Source organism: Mesoplodon bidens, assembly GCF_964165515.1.
Source record: "Mesoplodon bidens genome assembly, chromosome: 5".
In the NCBI taxonomy this organism is placed as follows: Eukaryota; Metazoa; Chordata; class Mammalia; order Artiodactyla; family Ziphiidae; genus Mesoplodon; species Mesoplodon bidens.
Window position 1 is genome coordinate 20,883,732 of NC_138161.1, and position 25,644 is coordinate 20,909,375.

The 25,644-nt window shown below is 35.2% G+C and overlaps 1 pseudogene across 1 annotated transcript in view; it reads left to right on the forward strand.

The window, feature by feature from the left end:
* LOC308617899 (large ribosomal subunit protein uL1m-like) overlaps positions 1-23,529 on the forward strand; it is a 54,021-nt pseudogene extending 30,492 nt beyond the window's left edge. Inside the window, exon 2 of the transcript in view lies at positions 22,790-23,529. The product of the transcript in view is annotated as a large ribosomal subunit protein uL1m-like (transcript). The remainder of the gene's footprint in view (positions 1-22,789) is intronic.
* Positions 23,530-25,644: the final 2,115 nt, after the last annotated feature.

Here is a 25,644-nt window from a genome sequence, read left to right on the forward strand (position 1 = left end):
ACCTAAATTCTGTTATCCAGGAGCTTATAATCTAGTACAAGAGATAACACAGATACACAGTTAACAAGGACAATTATGTGTATATTTTTATACATGTATATGGTACAGTGTTATAAAGGAGAGGTTACAACTGTGAGGATAGTGATTGAAAAAAATATTTTAAGTCCTCTAAAGGAGAGGTGGTTTAGATTAATGTTGAAATTTTGATATTCTGTGAAAACATGTATTATTTGTTGAGAAGAAAAGTTACAATAAGAAATTAGAAAAAAATCATCTTTTGATATTTCCATCTGTAAAATTATTGCAAGTGATATGCTTATAAGTTATCCCCATACTGATCATTCAGTGAAGTAGCTACTAAATTACACTAAATTTACACTCTCGAAGAGTTTTTTTTTTGTTTTTGTTTTACATGCAGTGAAGGAATTTTCATCATTAAAAAGTTCAAGGTGTTTTTCAGTCTTGGACATACATACTTAGGAGGCTAAACTAATGCCATATTTCATTTTCCTTATTAAGCAGAATTTTCGGGATGCATGTTTGTCACATAGTATATATATATATATATATATATATATATATATATATATATATATATATATATATATATATATATATATATATATATATATATATATATATAAGAAACTCAAAAATTCTGGCATTTTATTCTCACCACAAGTGACTTTTTAACAGGCAAACACTGCCTTGAAGGGATCCTATATTTTGTGACATAACTCACCATACTAATTGGACAGAAACAAATCTATTCTCTTTATATTTTTTTGTACACCGTGGAAGAAGATCCTTTACACTTTTCAGGTTTAATGGCATTTTAAAATACCAACCTTAACAAGTGTAGTTAGCTAGGCATATTTGTCACATTCAGAAAATGAAATAAGCGTTAAAAGAAGACTTCCCTCTGAAGTCTGGGAGCATTCTAACTTTAGTGCTAGGACAAAAGAGTACAGAGTATGACACCAGCATGTGCCTCTCTGACTTCATGTTTGGATGAATAATCTTAAAAAGAAACTGAACATTAGAACCATATCTACTATGACCCAACCTCACTTCCCAGTCATGGGTGAATAGCATTCGTGAGATTGAGGTGATAACCTAGTAAAAAACTGAAGAAACAATAATAGAAGTCCTGAAAGCTATAATCAGAAATCTCCTCCTTCACTTTAAAGTTTCTTGCCTTTAAAGAAAGAAATATTGTGTTGTTTTGATTTCTGATTTAAGTACAGTACATAATCATTGTACAGAGCTTGAATAATATTGATAATATAAGGAAAACATAACATTCATCCATAAATCTATTATATGGTAAGTAACAATACATTCTGTTAATTTATTTCCTTCAGTTAAATCTATAGGTACTAAGTGTGGGCAAAAACTCTTCTAGTTTAAACGTATGTGAAAATGACATTCAAATCTCGTGTTCACTTTTTCTTTTGGTGGGAAACAGAAGAACTGAGATGGGTGGCAGGGTGTTAAATTGGGAATTTCTATTAAATAGCTGAGACAGCATAGATTACAAACTGTGATTATTTGTCAGATGGAGTAGGTAAAAGAGACGACTTGAGGGATAGAGACAGTCTGAGAAAGAATCGATACTGCCTTTGTAAATAACTCCAAATTTCTCCATAACCTGTAAAATAATCACAAAATTCAAGGACCACATACAGACCCAAGGCAGCATTGTTCCAGTACTTTAAAATGGGGTCTGCCTAAGAAGACCTGCTAGATAAAAACTGGATCAAAACAGTGGGAGTTTACAGTGGGTTACAATGTCTGCAAATCAGAGTTGAAAGGAGGGTAGGAAAAGCCCACTGAGGGCAAGGGACTGCCTGTGAATAGGAGTCATATATGGAAGGGCCCAGCTGGAAGGAGGTGATGAAGGCCTGAAAACACCCACGGGAGAATAATTGCATATTGTTAAAGCAGCGGTCAAAGAGGAACTTATCATAAATACAGAGAGTTCTAATATCAAAGCTATGGGAGAGGAAAGAGGTCAGGAGGAAAGAATGAAGAAGAGCTAGAGCAGGGGTCCCTGGCCCCAGGGGCTGCGGACTGGTACACGGCCTGTTAGGAATGGGGCAGCACAGCAGGAGGTGAGAGGCAGGGACACAAGAAAACTTCATCTGCCGCTCCCCATCGCTCCCCATCTCTCGCATTACCGCCTCAACCATTCGCCCCCACCAACAGTCTGTGGAAAATTGTCTTCCAGGAAACCGGTCCCTGGTGCCAACAATTTTTGGGACCGCTGGGCTAGAGAGTCCTCTACTGCCAGGCCCTTGAGTGTGGGGTGAGGGATGTCTTACTTTTCAATGAGGATTGAAATTCTGATAAACATAATTGGATGAGCATTCTAATTTCTGAACTCAGCTTTTGTTCCAAAGTTTAAAGCAACTGAGAGATTGTCTTACCTATCAGTGATCAGAAATATCTTGAGTCTGCTGGAATTTTCACTCAATTGCAGGAAAAATATAATACTCCATTGAATACTATCGTGAATTTGGGAGATGAAACTTAAACTATGATTTAATTATTTGCATTATTTGTACCATACTTACACCACATATTATTAACTATTTCTATAATAATTTGGCACTATAGCTTTGTTTAACTTAAATTGTTTTAATTTACAAAGAAGAGAGAAAATATTTTTATTTGTAATTATAATGATTAGAAGTTAACAATATCCCTGAAATACTTAATGACATTTTAAATTATTGTTTAATTTCTTCCTTGCTCTAACTTTTCAAATTCATCTAAGGACAATACCAATTGGACTCAGTTTTAAGCATGATTATGAATTGGGAGATTATATATATATATCTGTTCTGTATATAGAGTTGAAAAATGGCATTGTGGTAAAATAGAAAATCAATTGATACAATAAGGGAATATTAACATAAAAATATGCTTTTATATTAAATGTATTTATAACAGGGCTTTGGTTAATGACTAGTAGTGGAACTGCTTTATTAAAAATGTTTATGAAATAATAGGAGATATAGAGATAACATAGACCTTTTACATCTGAAATAAAGGAGGCAGAGCAAAACCTCCCAATGTTAAGACACCCACTGGGACTCTACAGTGTCCCCCCATTCAAGCTTCTTGTATGATTCCCTATATTCTGTAGAATTTTTAAACATAAGGTATTATAAAATATTACACCCTTACACATGGCTTTTTGGAAAGAGTGGGGGGTAAGAGAAATATATAGAGGTGAGTAGAATTTATAATATTTTTAAAGATTTTCAATGTGCTAGACGCTTGTATTTTAGTTTTCTATTGCTTCATAACAATTTACCACAAAATTATCAGCTTAAAACAACATGTTTATTCTGTCAAAATTTGCACGGGTCAGAATTTGTGAAGGCTTAGCTGGATCCTGTGCTCAGGGTCTCACAAAGTTGCAGTTAAGGTGTCAGTTGGGTCTGTGTTCTCATCTCAGGTTTGGGGTATTCTTCCCAACTTATGCAGTTGTTGGAAAATGCATTTCCTTGCAGTGGTAGAACTCGTGGAAGTGTGCTTCTTCAAAGTCAGCAAAAAAGCAGATGAGTAAGAGAGAGAAGAATGGGAAAAAGTGGAGAGAGAGTTTAGATCCTATTTTAAAGGGCTCACCTGATTAGGTTAGACCCCCCAAGTGTAATCTACTTTTTGATTGAGGACCTTAGTTACCTCTGCAAAGTCCTTTCATCATGCAATTAAGTGTAGTCATAGAAGTGATAAATCACGAACTCAGGGGTTCTGCTCACACTCAAGGGGGAAGAATTATATATGGTGTGTACATCAGGGACCAGAAATTCGGTAGCGATCTTAGAATTCTGTCTCCCAGAATCTGCTTCTTGTTTTCCAGCAGAGTTTAATGTTTTTACTTACAAAGATTGACAAAAAGCTAGTAATCTGTATCCTCTATGTTTTGCTTCTGAAAGTGAAGTTTATGTAACATCAAGGTGTACAATTCCTAATAAGGTGCTCGGACAACAATAAAATTGATACCTCTTATTTAAGTATAACTTTTGGAAGAAAACTGGGCAGCTGCTAACTATATATTAAGACAAAAAGTGGAATATGATAGCTTAAAACAATTTTCACATGAGTTGTAAGATATGAGGAGATTCTAAATCCTTTATGTCTACAAGAGATTAAATGATGCCCCTCTCCAAGTACCCCATGGCTGAACATTTATTGGTCTTTGCCTTTATATCTATCTTGATAGAGAAATGTTGGACACATTATACTATGTGGGTAGAATAATCATCGGAGAGATATGAGACTATGGTATCTGAAAATCATCAAATGACAAAGTTTAATTGGGAAGCATTTTTATTAGGGAAAATAACCATAAAATTATCTATAATCTTCAGGAAAACTAAAAAAAATAAAATCATTTGGGAAAACTTTTTCTAAAAACATTTAACAAGCAAATAAATAAAGAAAAGACAATTATGCTACAATAAGTAAATTTAAATCTTAAGAAAATAAAACAGCAAATAATAGCCATCTTTTTGTAACAAAAATTGATTTATTCAAAATTAAGAAATAAAAATTATAACTCTAATGCTCACTTCACTCTTAAGTCTCATGAGCCTTCCCCCTAGAGATGGATTCTCAGATATCATCAGGAGGCAAAGCAAAAATGTTCGAACCTGAGTCTTAAGCATTGTTATGTTCAATAATTCTGTTGATGGTATTCATATATATCCCTTCAAATATGAGTATTTACACAAGAAATACAATATGAAATAGTTTTATACCCAATGCTTATGTTTACAGGCAAGAGTAGTCGTGAAAAAAAAAATACTTTAAAAAAGTCTGAAATCTGCCTGCTGATTCCTGTCTCTGCAATCCATATGTGCTAAGTTGCTAGCTTTCTTAAGCTACACTATGACATCTGTGGTGCTCAGAGCTACAGTCAGTGCTTTTTTTTAATTAACAGATTTAGTTAGTTTGTTTGTTTAAATGCAGATCCACAATATGTCAAAAAATCCTATCAGGCAACTTCTGAATGAAAAGTTCACAGATAAATCCATGAGTTGAAATATATTGTTGGCTAAACACTATTGGAGAGCTGAACATAATCATTTATCAAAATTAACAACCCAAAGGAATAATCTAAACTTTTTAACATAAAAGATGATTCACTATTAGGATCCGAAGCTGTGTTTATTGGGAATTTAAGAAAATAAAGTTGAGAAAAGTAAAGTCATTTTTACTCCCACTAAACCAATATGACTATAACCTCAGACACATACCAATATCTAATATATTCCTTATGTAATCTCAAAATTTTATAAATGAACATATTTATAAACTTTGCAAATAAATATTACTATGAAATTAAAATATATATATTCTTCCTTTTAAATCACATTTTTATATTTCATTCTAAATAAAATTTTTAATCATGTTAATCATGTTTTAATCATGTTACATACATAATGATATGTTAGACACTGTCTAAAGGAAGGTAATTTATTAGTTCTTTCAGACTTAAAGCATTTATTATTAGTGTCCTTTTTTATCTGTAGTTAGTTTTTATCTATTATTCTAAATGAGTAGGGTTTCTTCCTATTTCTTTTTAATAATATAACTGAAAATTGGCTATATAATACGTTTAGCATTATCAAAATAAATGGCAGGATAAATGGAGAGTTATAGAGATGGATGGATGGATGGATGGATGGATGGATGTGATAGGGACAAAGTAAAGGGACAAAGTAAGTGATTAAATAGATAATCCCACTAAGGGACTGTAAGTAAAGAAAAAACTATGGGAGACCACTGTAAGTTAATGATCACTCAAGAAAGCAAGTTTGGGCTTCCCTGGTGGCACAGTGGTTGGGGGTCCGCCTGCCGATGCAGGGGACGCGGGTTCGTGCCCCGGTCCGGGAGGATGCCACATGTCGCGGAGTGGCAGGGCCCATGAGCCATGGCCGCTGAGACTGAACTTCCGGAGCCTGTGCTCCGGGTGGGCCACGACAGTGGGAGGCCCGCGTGCCGCAAGGAAAAAAAAAAAAAGGTTTTAAGGTAAGCAAAGTTACAAATGAAAGCTACAAACAAAGTCCCTTCTGTCTCTAGCAATGCCCAAATTTCTTATGCCAGGATGGGGTTGAGGATAACAAATAAAAGACCAATATCAGGCAGCATCTCTGCAAGCCTTATTCCATGGAGGAGCACTCAGGGGACCTAAAAAATTATTGGGGTTTAATTTTAAATGTAGCCAGATCAGGATACAATTAGCGGGATCATCCACACTAGATGCAGTGCTGACCTCTGTATGGAGTGATTAGTACTGCTGTTATTTCTCACTGTAACTTGGCCCCATGGACCTCATTCCGTTTGATCACCTGAACTTCCTAACTCCATACCTGTCTCCACCGGATATGAACTCTGCCATAGCTAGACCTGGAATTTTCATTCTTTTCTGCTCTGGGTCTTAATCTGTTTACAGAAATCAGAAAGAAGATACAAATAGATGTAAAAAGACACACACATAAAAAATTGTTAAGGGTAGAAGTGTTACCAAACGCAAGTCCATGTGCCTGACACACAGTGAGCTAAACCAATGCAGAAATGTTGGAGTTTGGAGCAGAGAAAGGGCCATGCATGGAGATATGGGTGGCTTGTGCTCAAAGAAACCGGAACTCCCTGAAGGGTTTCAGCAAAGTATTTTTAATGGTCAGGTGAGGGAGGGGGTCACAGGGTATGTGACCAGATCCTGCATAATTCTCTGATTGGTTGATGGCGAGGTAACAGGGTGGTTAACATCTTAGGTGCCAGAAGTTCTGGGGGCTACGTGTTCATGATCATAAAGTAGTTAATTTCTTCCATTTGGTGGTGGTTTTAGCACCTGAAAATCTCAGGAAATATGTATCAGATACTATTATCTCAGTACTTCAGAGAGGAGCTGCTGCAGAGGATATAGGGTGGCATCTGTCCCGGGAAGGCCCCATGGGGTCCTGCTTGGTTACAGGAGTAATGTGTTCAAACATAAATCAGAGATGACATGGGATAAATTCAAGGTAAATAGCAATAGTATGGTAATTTGGATTAACAATTTCTTCAGAACTAACAGCCGATCCTTTTTCACTCTTTCCACCCCCATCAACAAATTTGTGTTCCTGAGAACGGCATGAATACTGAAATTCTAATGTTTTGGCCCCTGAATGTTCACTGCTTCCTGGCTTACCAAACTCATCATGCTGCCCCTTCTGATTGTCCCTAAATATGTGGTCACTTAAATAATAGTCTAGGTTTATGTCAGTGTTCAAGAGGCAGGAAGCATTTCTATGCTGTTTCATTAGGGAGTAGTGAAGCACACATATATATTTTAAATATTTTCTTATTTTAAGAGCATTCTTAAATCATGTCAAAACTTTATTGAATGCCTTATGTATGTCAGACACTGTGAAAATTACTTTCACTTCCATTATCTTTTATTCCTTATAACAAACCTCTTACAAAGGTTTTTATTATCCTTGTTTTATGGATGAGGAAACAGAGAGGCATAGAAATTATTTAACACAGCAAGTATTTTACCTATAAACTCTGACTTTAAATACAATTTTTGAAGACATTATATCCATAATATGTCAGTGACATTCAATCATAATTTTATAGTACATAAAGTTTGTAACCTCTATTAAGCAAAATGAAAATTCAGACTCTTAGTGTTTTATTAAATTTTTTTCTGAGCCCCATGAAAATAATTTAGTTTGCCTTAATTTTTAAATTTTTTGGTGTTCAAGTTAATATTGCCATGTGATAAATAGATGAAGAATAATTCAAATTCCAATGATGATGATTATCCATTAGACCTTACCTGCATTGCTGTGGATACTTTTTATTATGTACAATTACAAAATTTTTAAACCTTTCCAATTTCCTTTCAAATGCATGAAATTTGTCCTTGCTTCAAATTTTGGTTTTCATTTTCATTGTTCCTATGACTAGAATTTTGATTATATTAACCTATTTGTAGTCTACAATTGAATGCAAACATTAAAATTAATGAGAAGAGGGCCTCCCTGGTGGCGCAGTGGTTGAGAGTCCGCCTGCCGATGCAGGGGATACGGGTTCGTGCCCCGGTCTGGGAGGATCCCATATGCCGCGGAGCGGCTGGGCCCGTGAGCCGTGGCCGCTGGGCCTGCGCGTCCGGAGCCTGTGCTCCGCAACGGGAGAGGCCACAACAGTGAGAGGCCCGCATACCACAAAAAGAAAAAAAAAAAAAAAAAAAAAAAAAAAAAAAAAAAAAAAAAAAAAATTAATGAGAAGAGTTTGAGAAAAATTAATGGTTATCAATGTGCCTGCCAACCAGCTTAAGAAATATAACGTTTCCAATCCACTGAATATTTTCTATATGGTCTCTATATATTTTCTATATATTCTATATTCATATACAGCCCTAATTTCCTAAATAGCCACTCCTCTGAATTTATGTTAACCTTAATTGCTTTTATTTATAATTTTTCCATACATATACATATTTCTATGTATATGGAAATATATGTTTATATTATATATAAATAATATATATGTACTACACACACATATACATACATACATACACACACACACACACACACACCAAGACAGTATTGAAAGTTTTATTACTCATAATGAGGTTTTCTGAAGAGAGCAAATAGGTCTGAAAATGACTTGAGGACACAAAGAGCAGTGAATGGTTTTAGTTATTATTATGGTTGGGGTGAAGCCAGGGTGAGAGTTCCTGTTCAGACGAGCAGCTTATATGATTTGAACCTCTTATCAGTGCTGAAGGAGGAAGCAATAGGTCTTTATTTTGGGGTTGCCCAAAAATAAGAAGTTTAAAAGTAAAACAAATGTGTGCCTTGGTCACGACCAATGATATCTTGAACTCCAAAGTAGATAAGGGGGTGTCTTGATGAAACCTTGTATTATGCCTTTAGTGTAGGCAGAGATATGTATGATTGTGCTTTATATTTTGGGTATGTGTGAAGTAAGATATTTCCAATGTTCTTTATTCCAGATAGGGAAACCCTGGATAAGGAATTGCCGTTTTGGCTATTGGCCAGATCAGATGGCCATACCATTGGAAATGGTCCAAGAGTCTGTAAATTTGTGCAGATGGGGCTGCTGTTGCTCCAGCCATCCATTACTAAGAATGGCTGTCCAAAGTTTGGTCAATTGTGCTGACCCATCTGTCTTGCTCTCAATCAGAAATACCATGGTTAATCAGAGGATGGCAGCAACTCCCCTTTTAGGGCCCTAGCACGTGTAATGGTGGTGCTACCATTCATAAATTATATGAATTCCCTTTGCTGTTCTGTCAGTTAATCCCAAAGGACTCTCATGTAGCCAAGAGATTTGGTAGAGGAATGACTTCATCCAGCATCATGGCATCTAAAAGGGACTAAGGATGGACAGGCCATCTCTCTTGTGTAGCGGATATACTAAAGGGCTCAGTGCTGGTTCTATCCTATTAACACTGCTTTCATTTAGCAAGAGGCCAAGCTTATGGAGTGTTTCTTCCATGACCTAAGTCATAATGGACAGCTGAATATAGAAGGTTCCATGTCTAGTGCCTGTGAAAACTTCTATTTCAATACGACCTACGTGTACGTCCAGCAATTATTGCCCTAAAGGCAGGTAACATGCAGCCAAGAACAGCAGTTTCTTTTTTTCTTTTTTTTTTTTTTTTTACCGTGGGCCTCTCAGTGTTGTGGCCTCTGCCGTTGCGGAGCACAAGCTTCAGACGCGCAGGCTCAGCGGCCATGGCTCACGGGCCCAGCCACTCTGCGGCATGTGGGATCTTCCCAGACCAGGGCATGAACTCGTGTCCCCTGCATTGGCAGGTGGACTCTCAACCACTGCACCACCAGGGAAGCCCAAGAGCAGTTTCTTGCATTAGGAAGCCCATAGATATTTTCTGGCCATCATAGGTGGCTCAAGGAGTCTAGGAAGTATGAAAGGAACTTCCTATACTCTGTAGGGTGAAGGAGTCTCTGGGGGGCACTATTTTGAGTATCTATTATATTGTAATTTGGACATACTCTAGAGTTTTTGTTGGGAGGAGGGTCAATCAAAGACAGTCAAATTATGAATAAGAGCATTTCTGGGCTTTAGCAAAATTTTAAATGAGGAATATGTTTCTTTTAAAATCCCAGAAGCCCTAAAAGATATTGAGTTCATTTCAATACTGTGGGTGCTAGTTCAGCAGTTATTTCTTAACAAGGTCAGGATGAAATGTCTCATCAACTGACCAAATGATGTCACAAAATTTATTGAAGTAGTGGGGACCAGTACATTATATGTGGCAGTAGCCTGTTCTTTTTTAGAGCTCATTTGTGAGTATTTGGATGTCCTGACTCTGTATGTCAAATGAGTGTACTCACAGAGAAATGTTACTGCTGTGATGATATATCTGTGTTCCTGGAGAAAGGTGGATGCAGTTGAGCCCTAGCCTGCAAATATTGTGTGTGATGGAACAGCTATTATACCCCATGGGTTGACAGATAAAGGTGTACCATGTCTTTTTGAAGGTGAAGGCACACTATACTTGAAAGGCATAGGTCCTGAATGGAATATAGCTGAATCTATGATGGCAAGGTATCCACCAGTTGCTGATTAAATTGAGTCAGTTATTGCTTTTTTTTAACATCTTTATTGAAGTATAACTGCTTTACAATGGTGTGTTAGTTTCTGCTGTATAACAAAGTTAATCAGCTATACATATACATATATCCCCATATCTCCTCCCTCTTGCATCTCCCTCACTCCCTCCCTATCCCACCCTTCTAGGTGGTCACAAAGCACCAAGCTGATCTCCCTGAGCTATGTGGCTGCTTCCCACTACCTATCTATTTTACATTTGGTAGCGTATATATGTCCATGCCACTCTCTCAATTCGTCCCAGCTTAGCCTTCCCCCTCCCTGTGTCCTCAAGTCCCTTCTGTACGTCTGCATCTGTATTCCTGTCCTGCCCCTGGGTTCTTCAGAACAATTTCTTTTTTTAATTAGATTCCATATATATGTATTAGCATACGGTATTTGTTTTTCTCTTTCTGACTTACTTCACTCTGTATGACAGTCTCTAGGTCCATCCACCTCATTACAAATAACTCCATTTCATTTATTTTATGGCTGAGTAATATTCCATTGTATATATGTGCCACATCTTCTTTATCCATTCATCTGTTGACAGACACATAGGTTGTTTCCATGTCCTGGATATTGTAAATAGACCTGCAATGAACATTGTAGTACATGACTCTTTTTGAATTATGGTTTTCTCAGGGTATATGCCCAGGAGTAGGAGTGATGGGTCATATGGTAGTTCTATTTTTAGTGTCCTGAGGAACCTCCATACTGTTCTCTGTAGTGGCTGTATCAATTTAAATTCCCACCAACAGTGCAAGAGGGTTCCCTTTTCTCCACACCCTCTCCAGCACTTATTGTTTGTAGACTTTTTGACGATGGCCATTCTGACCAGTGTGAGGTGATGCCTCATTGTAGTTTTGATTTGCATTTCAGTAATGATTAGTGATGTTGAGCATCTTTTCATGTGTTTGTTGGCAATCTGTATATCTTCTTTGGAGAATAGTCTATTTAGGTCTTCTGCTCATTTTTGGATAGGGTGGTTTGTTTTTTTGGATATTGAGCTGCATGAGCTGCTTGTATATTTTGGAGATTAATCCTTTGTCAGTTGCTTCCTTTGCAAATATTTTCTCCCATTCTGAGGGTTGTCTTTTGGTCTTGTTTATGGTTTCCTTTGTTGTGCAAAAGCTTTTAAGTTTCATTAGGTCCATTTGTTTATTTTTGTTTTTATTTCCATTTCCCTAGGAGGTGGGTCAAAAAGGATCTTGTGTTATTTGTGTCATGGAGTGTTCTGCTTATGCTTTCTTCTAAGAGTTTGATAGTGTCTGGCCTTACATTTAGGTCTTTAATCCATTTTGAGTTCATTTTTCTATATGGTGTTAGGGAGTGTTCTAATTTCATTCTTTTACATGTAGCTGTCCAGTTTTCCCAGCACCACTTATTTAAGAGGCTGTCTTTTCTCCACTGTATAATCTTGCTTCCTTTGTCAAAGATAAGGTGACCATATATGCGTGGGTTTATCTGTGGGATTTCTATCCTGTTCCATTGATCTATGTTTCTGTTTTTGTGCCAGTACCATACTGTCTTCATTATTGTAGCTTTGTAGTATAGTCAGAAGTCAGGGAGCCTGATTCTTCCAGCTCTGTTTTTCTTTCTCAAGATTGCTTTGGTTATTCTGGGTCTTTTGTGTTTCCATACAAATGGTGAACTTTTTCTTGTAGTTCTGTGAAAAATGCCCTTGGTAGTTTGATAGGGATTGCATTGAATCTGTAGATGGTTTTGGGTAGTATAGTCATTTTCACAATGCTGATTCTTCCAATCCAAGAAAATGGTATATCTCTCCATCTCTTTGTATAATCTTTAATTTCTTTCATCAATGTCTTAGAGTTTTCTGCATACAGGTCTTTTGTCTCCTTAGGTAGGTTTATTCCTAGGTATTTTATTCTTTTCGTTGCAATGGTAAATGGGAGTGTTTCCTTAATTTCTCTTTCAGATTTTTCATCATTAGTGTGTAGGAATGCAAGAGATTTCTGAGTATTAATTTTGTATCCTGCTACTTTACCAAATGCATTGATTAGCTCTAGTAGTTTTCTTATAGAATCTTTAGGGTTCTCTATGTATAGTATCATGTCATCTGCAAACAGTGACAGTTTTACTTCTTCTTCTCTAATTTGGACTCCATTTATTTCTTTTTCTTCTCTGAATGCCGTGGCTAAAACTTCCAAAACTTTGTTGAATAATAGTGGTGAGAGTGGGCAACCTTGTCTTGTTCCTGATCTTAGTGGAAATTGTTTCAATTTTTCACCATTGAGAATGATATTGGCTGTGGGTTTGTCATATATGGCCTTTTTAATGTTGAGGTAAGTTCTCTCTATGCCTACTTTTGGAGGGTTTTTATCATAAACCAGTGTTGAATTTTGTTGAAAGATTTTTCTGCATCTCTTGAGATTATCATGTCTTTTTCCTTCAGTTTGTTAATATGGTTTATCACATTGATTGATTTGCATATATTGAAGAATCCTTGCATTCCTGGGGTAAACCCCACTTAAGTATGGTATATGATCCTTTTAATGTGCTGTTGGGTTCTGTTTGCTAGTATTTTTTTTTTTTTTTTTTTTTTTTTGGTACGCTGGGCTTTCACTGCCACAGCCTCTCCCACTGTGGCACACAGGCTCAGGATGCGCAGGCCCAGAGGCCATGGCTCACGGGCCCAGCCGCTCCATGGCATGTGGGATCCTCCTAGACCAGGGCATGAACCCACCTCCCCTGCATTGGCAGGCTGACTCCCAACAACTGCACCACCAGGGAAGCCCTGTTTGCTGGTATTTTGTTGAACATTTTTGCATCTATGTTCATCAGTGATATTAGCCTGTAGTTTTCTTTCTTTGTGACATCTTGGTCTGGTTTTGGTATCAGGGTGATGGTGGCCTCATAGAACAGGTTTGGCAGTGTCCCTCTCTCTTCTATATTTTGGAAAAGTTTGAGAGGGATAGGTGTTATCTCTTCTCTAAATGTTTGATAGAATTCGCCTATGAAGCCATCTGGTCCTTGGCTTTTGTTTGTTGGAAGATTTTTTTTTTTTTTTTTTTTGTGGTATGCAAACCTCTCACTGTTGTGGCCTCTCCCATTGTGGAGTACAGTCTCCAGACACACAGGCTCAGTGGCCATGGCACACGGGCCCAGCCACTCTGCGGCATGTGGGATCCTACTGGACTGGGGCATGAACCCGTGTCCCCTGCATCGTCAGGCGGACTCTCAACCACTGCACCACCAGGGAAGCCCTGTTGGAAGATTTTTAATCACAGTTTCAATTTCAGTGCTTGTGATTGGTCTGTTTATATTTTCTATTTCTTCCTGGTTCAGTCTCAGATGGTTGTGTTTTTCTAAGAATCTGTCCATTTCTTCCAGGTTGTCCATTTTATTGTCATATAGTTGCTTGTAGTAATCTGTCATGATCCTTTGTATTTCTGCCATGTCATTGTTACTTCTCATTTTTCATTTCTAATTCTATTGATTTGAGTCTTCTCCATTTTCTTCTTGATGAGCCTGGCTAATGGTTTATCAATTTTGTTTATCTTCTCAAAGAACCCACTTTTAGTTTTATTGATTTTTGCTCTTGTTTCCTTCATTTATTTTTCATTTATTTCGGATCTGATCTCTATGATTTCTTTCTTTCTGCTAACTTTGGGGTTTTTTTGTGCCTCTTTCTCCAATTGCTTTAATTGTAAGGTAATTCTTAATTGTAATAAAGTTAATTTAATCTATTACTACTTAGTTACTCTTCATAACTGTTTGATTTAATTTTTTGTTTGTTGAGTTGGATTGCCTTTGTCTATGACAGAATATTTTATGACTATGATGAAATTGGGCAAGACAAGACTTCTCATGGTTTAGGTGGAGTATACCTGTTTTCCTCTATTTTATCTTTGGTAACTCCTCTCAGATTAAAGAGTATACTTTGTTTAAAACCATTGGGATTCAGGGACTTCCCTGTTGGCACAGTGGTTAAGAATCTGTCTGCCAATGCAGGGGACATGGGTTTGATCCCTGGTCCAGGAAGATCCCACATGCCATGGAGCAACTAAACTTGTGTGTCACACCTACTGAGCAACATGAGAAGCTGGCGCACTGTAATGAATACCCAATGCAGCCTAAAATAAATAAATAAATTTATTTATTTTTTAATATTTGGGATTCACAGAATAAACTATAATTTATGCCCTAGTATTGATTAAGGCCATGAAGTTTTGCAACCTGGTACATTTCAACACAGGTTAAAATTAATTCACAACCTATGTTTGTGAACTATGTTGTAGAGGCAGCAAAACCTTCAGTGCCATTTTATTTTTCTTTTTATTTAAATTCTTTTAGTAAATTTTGAATCTCTACTTCTCTCTCTCTCTCTCTTTTTTTTTTTGTAGTTTAATGAATTTTACTAAAAGTTCATGATTTGGCAGGTGAGAAAAATCCAAACTCACCATTAAGGGCCTACTGAAAACACACCTGCCTCATCCTTTCAGCAAAGGTGTATCATTATCACATGGCTCCTATGAAAATTTTGAACCTGGAGAGGGGTAATAAACTTATTAGTATATCAAAATCTTGAAGCCATTCAACGTTCTGGAATTAGAGACAAAATAAATCCTAAATAAGTTATTTAATACTTTTTTTACATGCACTATAAAATAGAAAATATATGACAGAATATCCTGGATAGACAGAAAAGTCTGTTTTATCTGAAAATTCAACAACATAAACATTCTGTAAAACATGAAAATAATATGAATTTGTTTTATTTATCTCTTGATTTATGCTGAGTTAATTGTAATCAACAAGTATTGTACTTTACATAGTTACAAATAAACATTTTGTTTCCTCTTCCTTAGAAAGAATGGAAGACTGTTTCAATTCCTTCATGGAAAGAGCATACAGACATTGCAGGCCGGTGTATGTTGATGTGCCTATAATGAAAGACATGGGATGACTTGTTCAGTCTTTTCATACATACAAGTTTTACTACCTCTATTAAGCTTTAGTTAGAGAATTTATGTACAAATATATGGCATATACATAATGCATATAATCATACCTATGTATTAAAATAAATGCACAACCTACTACATATGAGACTCTAGGATTAGTGTTTTAAATACTGTATTAAAAAGTCTAATCTGCATAGCAATCTAAGCAGTCTAAGATGAATGATCATATACCTTTGGTATATGTTTTCCAAAATGTCTCTAGAAGTTTGGACATGGTAGAAAATATCACAGGTATTAGACCAAAAACTTAATGAGAATCAAACCCAGGAATTTATGAGTTTGGTTTTATATTTTCCCTAGTATTATTTAGAATACCTATAGGTGTTATTGTTCTTTCTCATTGTCAATATCCTTAAGTGTTAAAATATGATTTTATCAGTTTATGAATAACATATAATTATAACCCCACTGTTTTAGATATTTAATGTACAGTCCAGCATTGAACAATTCATTCTGTCATTTGCTAAGAGGCTATTGTATTACAGGATTACAGCAAAAGAAAAATGTATGCATGTGTTCATATGTAATATATAATAAATATACATGATATAAAGATAAAGTCAAAAATTGTCTAGTCCAATAGTAAAATGCATGTAATCAATAAAATTACTACATGTATAACTTACATATAATGTGTCTCTCTCTATATATATCTATATATATATATATATGTCTTTAATAATTTTTTAAAAGAATATTGTTTAGCAGTTATAGAAAAATTTTGCTTGTCTGGAAATGTATTTTGGGGGAATAACTTTTGATGTTCTTTCAAAGTAGACCCTCCAAAACCTGACAAATTACTATAAAAATTCTGAGCTGTAAAGTTCATTTTACAATACTTTGCAATGTATCACCACGTATCTTCATGCCAAGTGACCATTTAGAAATTACAAGTTTCATTCTTTTTCTCCAAAATAAATAAATAGAATTATAGAACATTACATAGAATTATTCTACTTATTCAGATAAGTAGAAATTCATCAGAGTGGCAACTAAGCTTTTAAATGTATATACAAAATTATTCTACTGGGCTTACCGACATTGTCAATAGCTTTAAAAAATCCATTGAAAAATTAGTATTCAATAGAAATATTGACAAGAAAGAATAATATTTTTTAAATTTTATTTATTTATTTTTGGTTGTGTTGGGTCTTCATTGTTGCCCATGGGCTTTCTCTAATTGTGGCGAGCTGGGGCTACTCTTCATTGCGGTGCATGAGCTTCTCATTGCAGTGGCTTCTCTTGTTGTGGAGAACGGGCTGTAGGTGTGAGGGCTTCAGTAGTTGTGGCTTGCAGGCTCAGTGGTTGTGGCTCGTGGGCTTTAGAGCACAGGCTCAGTAGTTGTGGAACACAGGCTTAGTTGCTCTGTGGCATGTGGGTCTTCCTGGACCAGGGCTCGAACCCATGTCCCCTGTACTGGCAGGTGGATTCCTAACCACTGTGCCACCAAGGGAATCCCAAGAATAATTATTTTAAAGAGTATATTCATGAACATTTTGAATGTTATGAAACAAGGTAGAGAACTAAATAATGTAAAAACACTTCTGAAAGTCATTAAAATTAAGAGGTTTCCTAGTTAAATTTGTTGGAACCAAGATTGAGTAAAATTCTTAATGTAATTTATTTTCATTTTATTATTACAAAACATTAACTTGTTTTTTTGTCTACTAAAAATAATATTGGTCTCTAAACTACTGTTAAGAGATGACCTACCCTAACGTGATAACAGCTGAAGATTCATTAAAGCTCTGAAATTTCATAATTTAGAGAAAGATATATTTTTGTTGGGGTGAATAAGATATGACTATTTATATTTTCCCAAAACCTTTATAATACTGTTAATCTCAATAAAAAAAATAATACTATATATTTCATTTTAAAATGTTTTACATTAAAGTTAAATTTAGTACTAATCACAAGAAGAATCAAATATTTATACTAAAGAGAATTTAATATGGTAAAATAAATTGAATTTTAAATTGTATCCAGTTATAATATGGAACATTATTCATTTTTAGAGATTCTTATAAAAATCAATTAAGAAATGAAAATATAAAATGCTAATGCATTTAGATTTAATATCTCATTTCAACTCAAATATTTGACTTTGTGAATATTGTATACATACACACAAAATTTGTGTTTTCATTTTTCTGAGGGTATTGTAATCATGAAATTATACATATATATATATATATATATATATATATATTTATATATTACACACACGCAAATACACATATCCATGTGTGTATTTTAATATAAATATGTGTGTATAAATGTAACCACAGAAAAATTATCTTAATATATTATATACAGAATAGATGTGCAGATGAAATCCACATATAATTCTTAAATATTTTTATCTGTTGCTTTCAATTTTCTCTGCAAGTAAATTATAAAAAGTTATTTTATCTTTAATAATTACCACCATTTTATTACATTTATTATTATTATTTTATTATTGTTTATTATAAACAAGTTTATTCAAACTTCTTTGAATAAGACATCTCAAAACCCTTTCTTGAATGTGTGTATTCCTATGAGCAAAGAGCCACTTTTACATCACCACCAATAAGTTTCTGCTCATGTGGAATATTCAGACATCTCTCCAATTTTTTTTATGAGTTCCAAAATGGCAACTACTATAATCAAATTCCCCCAGACCCATTTGTCACCTGGCATATTATTTTTCTCTGCCTCAAGACTCCCCTTAGTCAATGCATCACTTTTAAAACTATGCAAAGGAACCTCACTATTGCTAAGGCTAGTAGACAATTTTCCCCGACACTTCTGATTTGAAATCACTAAGAACTTTCTTTCAAAACCCTGCAAGCAAAAGTTGGATAACTTGATATAAACATTAGAAAAATCACCACATCAGATTATGTATGGACAGTTTCAGTGACTACTATTTATGGGTCACTCATAAAATTCACTGTAATACCAGATGCCATTGTCAGACATTTGATCTGTAAACCAGGAAATTTATCAGATTGCCACTACTATCCTCAGTCCACCACCGAAAGATGCTTAGAGTCCAACATCTAAAAATTTTCTAGACTGACTGCCATCTGAACTAAAAACTGAGTTTGCTCCAACCATCAATTTTAATTTTTTCTTTTGTTTCCATAGAAAGGCCCCTCATTAAACGCCTGATTGGTAGCACCATAAAAAGGCCTAATTTAGATAACCTCACCCCACTTTCATTTCCAGCACTGCCCCTTGAAATAAGACACAACTGTTTAACTCAACTGACTTATTTTCAAGACTAAGACTGTTTCAGTGAGGTTTGGAACAATCCATCAACTCTGTTTCTGGACTGTGAAACTTCTTGGGGAAATTTCAAAAGTTGTGGGGGGCAGGGATGAAGGGTAGCAGAGTATGCCACCCTAAGAAATGCTACTTTGGCATGAAGATTATTTTGAGCTAAAGGTACATGAAAAACTGCAGATAAAAGAAGAATGCTTTGACCTCCCATTTCCTTTCTGAAAGCAGGAGACAAAACTCCCATGTGAAAGAAGTCTTCCCTATACCAGGAGGAAAGAAATATCCTTAGTATCAGAGATGGAAATCAAATCCCAGATAATTTTTGTGGTGAATGAGAAGCTAAGGTGAGCACAGGATAATCTATTATCATTTTCTGTACTGTAGGAAACTGTGAGCTTGATTATTGAAGTTGTTTATGAACTTCCATATGAAACATCCTTACAGTATCAATTTACTTACCTCCCTCCCGTTCTCTCTCTCTCTTTCTCACTATTTAAAAAAAAATAACTTATCTTAAGTTATCCATGTCAGTGTTGCATGATGAGATCATCAGTGGGAAATACCCAGACGTTTCTGTTTCCCAGCACCATCTAGTAGAATTTTTAAGGTTCATCCCTTCAGTGTTACAATCTAAAAACATCTTTTTGTCTGTAGGATCCTTGCTCCACTAATGACTGTGTGTCCCTCTCTTTTCCTCTATTAAAGCCTTTCATACTACAACAAATAGAGGTTCTATTTTCTTGTCTAATCCCTAATAAATACCCAAGGCCATTCAATTGTTTCAGTAAGAAATAAATGGCAGCTGAATGTATGGAAGCGATGCTAACTAAAATATAACAGCATAAATTTGAAGATAGAAAATTGAATTGACAAGAATTGCTGGTTTATTTCTATAACCAGACCACTTTCTTTGGGCCTACACTTGGTTTACCCATTTTTCTTCTTATGCAGTTAATGCATAACAAAACAGAGTTAATGGGACTATTTTTCTGCATTTTTAAAAATATGCTCAGAGGTTTAACGTTTTTTAAACTTACTGTCTCCTTTGACAATGCTCTAGTCATTCAAACTAATTGTTTTTAGGCTCTATGAATATTTTGACAATTGAATCAAACATGGAGTGGAGTTTGCCACTGAGAATTTCTTGGGTTTCCATTATCTACACTTTTTATTCCTTTTTCTCCTCTACTTCTTCTACACAAACCCCAAAAGAAAACTAAGGTAAAAAAATGTAAACAAAGAAAACAACACAACGCCCCCAAAACTAACACACCAAAAAAAATCAAAGGGATAACTCTCATGAATACTTAAATATTATTTACAGGGATAAGGATGTGGCTTAGTCCATCGAGGCTGCTATAACAAAATACCACAGACTGGGAATCTTATAAACAGCAGAAATTTATTTCTCCCAGTTCTGGAGACTGGAATTCCAAGAGTAGGATTCCAGCATGGTCTGATGAGGGCCTCTGTCCAGGTTGCAAATTTCTTGTTGTATTTTCATGTGGTAAAAAGGTCTAGGGAGCTCCCTCAGGCCTTTTGTAATCTCATTTATGAGGGCAGGGTCCTCATGACCTAATCACTTTCCAAAGGTTTCCCCTCCTAATGCCATTACATTGGGCATTAGTATTTCAATATGTGAATTTGAGACAAACATTCAGACCATAGTAGAACTAATCCTTGAACATCAGTGTTCTAAAGGAAAGTATGTGAATTGAGAAGTAAAGATAATCTATTTGGCACAGCAAAGATGCAGTTTTAACAGATACAACAATAATGGCAATGGGGAATATCTGAAACCATTCTTGCTTGTCATCACTGGGGGTATGAAGGTGTTACCGGTATCTATTGGGTAGAGGTCAGGGCTACTGCTAAACATTCTACAGTACACAGGACAGCTTCCACAACAACAAAAACAACAAAATTCTATCGTCCAAGATGTTGACTATAAATGTTGGGAAACCTGGCTTTAAACGAGGAAAAGCGAATAATAGAGGATGATCTATTTTGTTTGGGGGGCACTTCTACTATGGAGAATGTAGTTTTCTCATTGAGAGTTCCCTTATTTATAAAATAGAAAGGAGAATTCTAACCCTTGGATTAGAATTAAAAAAAAATACCTGTCTATGAAATCATACATTCTTTAACTGGACCAAGGAAAGTAAAAGAATCTCCTGGATACAGTGATTTTTTTCTTAAATTTTCAAGCCAACACACTTCACAAAAACCTCTAAAACAGTATTAGAAACAGGCTTAATGACATGCAGACTAGAAATCTGATAGGTGGATTTAAGAGACTTTTCCGTCTAGAAGAAAAGGTGTTTTATATGTTAAGGCATTTCTAGTGTTGTGAAAGCCATAAAAAGAGGCACCTCTGGGAACCTTCTCTACCTTTCAGCTGACAGTAATAACTATGTATGTACTGAATGCTTAGTCACCAGTGGCTTGATATTAATGACTGGAGTGCAGGTTTATTTGTGGCCTTAGCCATTACAGTGTGTATTCCCCTCATTCTAATCATCAAACACCAAAATGCAGTAAGTTTAATGGGGAAAAGACAAATTACCAGATCTTATTTTAACAATTTAAATGATTTTGCATTCCTGGTATGCTATTAAGTCAGTTAATTGTGCTTAGAGATACTACACAGAATTCTTGCTCATTGGTTTCTTGTTATTATGGTGGGAAGTTCCACTGATATGACCAGAATCAGTGTTAGTATGAACAATGAATTTAAATTCTACACTTAAATGGAGACAATGGTATATAACATAGAAAAGCAAAACAAAAAAATAAAATATATTTATAGGAAGCAAGATGATTTTTAATATATATGTGCAAAAGTTAAAATGTGAAACGGATTTGGGACAACCAAGAAGAATTTAATTGTTCATATGAGGTAACAAAGAGAAAGACCTTCTGTGAGCTGATCATTATAAATCCATTGTAAGTTAAAAGAGTAGAAAATATTAACTTAGGGATTTGTGGGGTCATTTCTCAAATAAAATTAGGAGAAAAGAAGGAAACTTCAATTTTAGCGTTGAATGAAACCAATAAATCCTTTAAAGAGAGGGTGTGTGTGTGTGTGTGTGTGTGTATGTGTGTACATATATAATTCCCCCCCCCCCGCCGAGAATCAGCTGTATGGTTTCATGCTTCACCAAAGACAACAACACATTTGAATATGTATATATTTGAATTTTAAACAGGTCAGGTACCAGATTATTTTCCAGTAATACATAGTATCCAATTAAATGTTATGTCCCCTTTTAGTGCACTCCACTCTCACCATCCTCTTTGCATTACACTAGTCTATTCCTTGCTTATTAAAATGTATCATATCAAACTCACAGACTATGAAGTTCAAGAAGAATTACAGTAGCAAGTGTAACATATAAAATAAAAGAAAACACCATTCCATGGCAATGTGAGAAAGAAGTCCAATTATTTTTCTGTTTTCTTGTAGAGTTTAGATGTCTACATAGTGTTGCTGATAGAGAGAACAGTAGCAGACTAACTAATATTAGCCATACTTTCTTTAGCCTCAAAATCTCCTTAAAGATGTGCTTCTAAGGATGGATAGAGAACTGAGAAAAATGGTGTCATTTCTGATACAAATTATTGGAATGGTCAAATTATGCAAAATTCATCAAATCAGCCACATCCTCATTCTATTTCATCAATATAAAGAGAAGAACATAAATTATTTTTAACCTGGAGTTGTTCATATAGCAATATCCCCATAATAATAGTAAAAAACCCTAAAAGTTAAAATTAGAATGTATAATAAAGTGATCTTTGCTTTGGCAAATTTGAAAATAAAAAGGTTATAGGTCAACATAATTTAAAATGGTCAACATGATGGCATCCTTATGACACCTCAGTAGAATCTTGATACATCATCAAAGCCATAGTCTTTTCAAAGATGGTTTATCAGTTATCTCTTTATTCTTGTCCTGTAAACATTCACATGCTCAACAGATATTGCATTGCTGCTATAAAGCCTGCAAAAATTTAAAATAAATAAATAAATAAAAATGGTGCCAAAGGAAAAGCATCAGATTGAAAAAAAGAAAAGAGGAGTTAAAAAAAAGTCATACAACTATATGAAAATAAATCCTGAGGGTATGCATTTAAAACACTTGTACAACCTTGCAAATATACAAGGTTAATAAAGCTATTCACTTACTTAAGAAAGTTCAAATTCTGGATTATATTAATCCAAAGCAAGGTGTTTATCTTGATTTGACACTGGATACAGCACATGAGGAAAACAACAAAAGTGGAGTCATTTGCCAGTGTTCTTTGTTTTCCATATCCATCGGTTTCAAAAATCAATAAAGTTGCTATATTTACAAGGGATGCATCAAAGATTAAAATAGCAGAAGAAAATGCAGCTGCATTTGCAGAAGGAGCTAATCTGATTCAGAAGAATTTGAATTATAAAATTCATGCAGATTTTTAAGTGGCTGTTCCTGAAGGAATGCCTGAGATTAATCCATTAAAGAAGAAACTGAAAAAAGGATTTCCCAAGCTTATTCAAAATTCCATTGGCCATTACATCCCCCAATACTTGAATTACTTAAAACTGGGCATCGGGCTTCCCTGGTGGCTCAGTGGTTGAGAGTCCATCTGCCGAAGCAGGGGACGCGGGTTCGTGCCCCAGTCTGGGAGGATCCCATATGCCGCGCAGCGGCTAGGTCCGTGAGCCATGGCCGCTGAGCCTATGCGTCCAGAGCCTGTGCTCCGCAACGGGAGAGGCCATAAGAGTGAGAGGCCGACGTACTGCAAAAAAAAAAAAAAAAAAGGAAGAGTTCTAAATATATGAAATAACTCTCCACCTTCCAAGATGATATCCCAGTGCATTACATTTTTATTATAGACTAATGCCAATGAATTGTAACTTCTTTTGTCTTAGAATATAAACTTTCTAGCAATGTCAAATTTTAGGTACAACTGGGAAATATTTAACTTGTTATTCCACTGAAATGGAAAATTTTATTAGGGGTTAGTTCTCTTTGACAGCAGAGAAGTATACAAATTATGCTGGAAAATATGGCAAGATTTTTCCCTCAGGACTGAATGAAATGAGACTGCTGTTGCAGAAAAGTACAATCCTGCTACAAACCTAGAAGGCGTTAGAGGCCCACATTTGATTTTCCCATCTTGCTAAGTAGTCTTCAAGTCATATATTAGTTTTCCCTGTCACTTATAATGAAGAAGAATGATGCTCATGATGACCTGAAGAAGTAAACTGACTCTGATGTTATATAAAAGGAATGTATATAAAACAACTGTTCATAGAGAAGCATCTGTTCTGGCAGATGAGACCTAGAGGAAACACTACCTTCTGTGCTGCTCTGAGAAGATAAATCGTGAACCAGCATTCTCAGGAGAATTTCCAGTTACTTCTTTTGAATCAAACACATCAACCCAGAAGTGGCTTCACAACTCACACCTTTGCTGGCCATACAGCCTCACTTCTCTTCCTCCTTTGTGTTGTCATTTTCCTAAGTAACACTCTACTTTTGCTGGGTTTTTCTTTCCCTTCACTGTATGCCCTCAGTAGAACAGGTAATGGGAACAGGACTGAAATCCAACTTTTACAGATGCTTTCATTGAAAACATAAGTGTCTTCCTTAGCTATGTGTCATATAAAATATATACTAACTCTAAAATAATTGTCAGAAAACTCCACCTTTCTATTAAGTGATATTTTCACAAAAAATATCAGATATCAATTTAAAAATAGTTTGACCTTTCTGCATGTACTTAGGTCACCCACTGAATAACTAATCATTGATTGTGAATATTTTTTCCCACTCGGAGCCTATTGCTAAAGTGACAGCTATCACCTCTCCCCTTGGAAATATGGATCTTCCCATAAAAAATACACAGCTGTCCAATCAAGAAATGCCATGTGCCTTGTGAAGAGGATTTTAGCTTTTTCCATATCTTTGTGTGTTTATATGTGTGTGTGTGTAAAAATGGATTTATTATTATTCATTATAGAGGTAAAAGTGGTAAAGATTTAAACATTTTTACATAAATTGAATTCATGTTTATGTGAGATTTTGAAATTGAAGGAATGTATAAAGAAAAACATAAAAAATCTTAAGTAGAGATACCCCTTTGGATATTTTCTCACCTATTTATCCATTCTCTCTGTGTTCTCTCTAGTCTCACTTCTGTTCATGTCAAATTTATGTTAAACATAAATATCTTATGTATTGATTATTCTTCTCAAATTTAATTTAAAGTCTACACATTCTGTACGGAATAACAAACAACTAAATTTTTTCAAGCCCTCAGTTTTAGACATTTTAAGGTTATTTTCATTGTAAAAATAATTTTTGAAGACAAATGACTAACAGTCACTCTGAATATGAACATAATCATTTTGTGTGTGCATGAACTCAGTATGTAGGAATCCAACTCCTCCCTGGCTGATAAAAAATGTTAATTCCAGTTAAGTATTTAAATAAAAGTCAGATTAAATATATCAGATTAAATAGATAAATTTAAATATGTAACATAACAATGCTAAATCTTATGCTAGTACTCTTTAGACTGAAGATATGCTAGGAAAATTAAAGTACCACAAGAAGGAATTATTTGCAATACTTCATGAAACGTAATTCAATTTGAGAGTACTATGTTTTATAATGAAATTTAAGTAATCGACTGCAAATCTTGCATTTCAATGAATTCGAAGGTAACCTACTTTAGTGAGACGAAT